The 2,388-nt window shown below is 32.4% G+C and overlaps 1 pseudogene; it reads right to left on the bottom strand.

Moving 5' to 3' along the window:
* Positions 1–352: 352 nt before the first annotated feature.
* LOC147451828 (uncharacterized) lies at positions 353–2,388 on the bottom strand (annotated as a pseudogene).

Here is a 2,388-nt window from a genome sequence, read left to right as displayed (position 1 = left end):
TTCCCTTCATTTGAAGATTGGTTTTCCTCAATAGCGAATGATAGAACTAGGACTTTAGATGGTATTGAAGGCTCTTCAAATGGTTCATCATTTTTTAACATAGATGACTGTATCTGTGAGCTCATTGACGAATAATTTTTTCTAAGACACTAAAAGATAGATGTAGATTTCTCTTGAAACTCTTGTCAAACCTATGATTTAAAGTGACTACATTTAAACATTGAACTTTAATTTTTTTGCAAATAAAAATAACATCATCATCTCAAAAGAGATAATCAATTGGTTCCAAAATAATAAAATGTTCAATCACCAAACGAACGACAAATAACATGAAATATGATGTTCAACATCCTTACGTAAAAACAACTTTCACTTCATCAAAAGTCAACTCATGATCAAGTTGCCTTTCAATGATAAGCCTCCCAACATCAACCAACCACCTCACCAAATTCACTCTCATTTCCTTCAAACTCAAACCTCTCTTTTGTTAAAAAAATAAGCTCTCCTCTCTTTTAATCTTGTAGTAACTAGCTTTTAAAACTAGATACATGTCATCAATTGTCTGCAGATCAAAGTATTTAAGGAGAATAGTCTCCTCCCTCCACATTTAAAGATGAAACCTACATAAACACATAACTTACTACTATAAACAAAGGGTTTTATGAAAACACATTTTATATACATGATAACAAAAGAACTAAATATAAAAAAGATGAGAATTACTTCATCAAAATTTGGAACATACACATTCTATATGTCACCTGCAATGCATTTCTCATCCTAAAAAAATCAACAAAAAGAGCTTAGTATTAACAAATTTGCATTATTGCTTACACATGTAAGTTAACTTTTAACACTGCCTTTGTTTTCTTTTTAATCTTCTTGGAAGATTCTTTTCCCAGCTTAGTAGCTAGGGACTCTTTAATATTTGCACTAATCTATTAAATAATCCCACGAACAAAATATGTAATCTTCTTGAAGAACTTTAACAAAAACTATGCACCTTGTTACGTTGAGTACAAGTCAAAGAAAGAATATTTGAAAATTTATTGAAGTAGAAATTGACACCTTTCTCTCTCTAGTACTTTTTCATGAAGCCTCTTGATTATTTGCTTGCCATGATGGTGAAACGTAATCCACAGTCTCATATCCCAACTAATGTTTAAAAAATATAAAACATATATAAGCATCTTTATGTGTAAAAACAAAACACATATGCCATTAGTGGCATTACCTTCAATGGCATGTCACTCAAAAGACTTTCTCTTTGCTTTGGCATGGCTTTGACTCTTTTTACATTGCCATTTGATAACAATGCTCCAAAAGACGGAAAAGATCCATCCACATATTATCTAAATTGAGGTCTTCAAACTGAAATTCCTACGAAAGACATAAAAATGTACACAAAAACTTTTTTATGATCGTTTAATTTTTATGTATCTATATTACTTGAGAAAAACATATACTTGTTCCTATAATGAAGTTTCGATACTTTTAGTTTTCTTCCACATAGAGAGTAAATCTTGTCTCTATAATGGATAAACCATTTCATAAGACTTCAATTTTAAACTTAGGAACATGAAAGCACTAAATTTTGTTCATTATTCTTGTAAAGACAATCAATTCATGAAGTTATGAAAAGACTTACCATTTTCAATGAACCAATTAATCCCGATGTGCCATCAACTTGATTTTGTGTCGCCAATGGCATACAATCCATATGAGTCTCCTCTCCCACATCGTCACATAATTTAGGGTTTACGTCTACTAGGTCAATGCTAGACACCTATACAATTGCATAAGTAAGTAAACACATGGCATATACATTTAACATAAGAAAGAAAGGTCAAAATTTAAGTACCGTCTCTACGATTGAGCTTTTCAAAGAAATAGTACCACCATTTTCTTTTTTTGCAGTGCCATGTGCCTTGAAAAGTAAGATGAGTTTAGTTAATTTCTTTCATAAGGCCCCTATGAAGCCAAATACCTTTATGCTTACAAAATATATACGCATTTACATCATTTGTAGTGTTGCAATTGTGCATAGGTCAGCACAAACTGATAAATGTGTGTCTCCTTCCATTGGTAGGTTGCCTTGCCGAATCCAAACTTCAAAGGTGTTAATTCATCGATCTTAGTTGAAATAAGATCGTGAATTTTTTGTTGCTCAAGCTGATTGTGGTGCAAATCTTCCACAAAAGGATAGTTCTTAAACCATCCTCTAACCATCCTATAGTTGTCTAAGAGCACTCTATGTTGCTCGTCAAAGTACATCTCCAAAAGCTTCTTTCCATACATTCTATTTGGCTCTCTTAACTTTGGTTACTTTGGTTCGGGTGGGCAAAAGATGCCGTCGTATGAAGGGATAGGGACATCATTCTTAGCCAT

The sequence above is a fragment of the Adiantum capillus-veneris genome, chromosome 8 (genome assembly GCF_014529385.1).
Source record: "Adiantum capillus-veneris isolate H3 chromosome 8, ASM1452938v2, whole genome shotgun sequence".
NCBI lineage: Eukaryota > Viridiplantae > Streptophyta > Polypodiopsida > Polypodiales > Pteridaceae > Adiantum > Adiantum capillus-veneris.
Note: the sequence above shows the minus strand (reverse complement) of the source record. Positions and strands in the feature narration are given on the sequence as shown.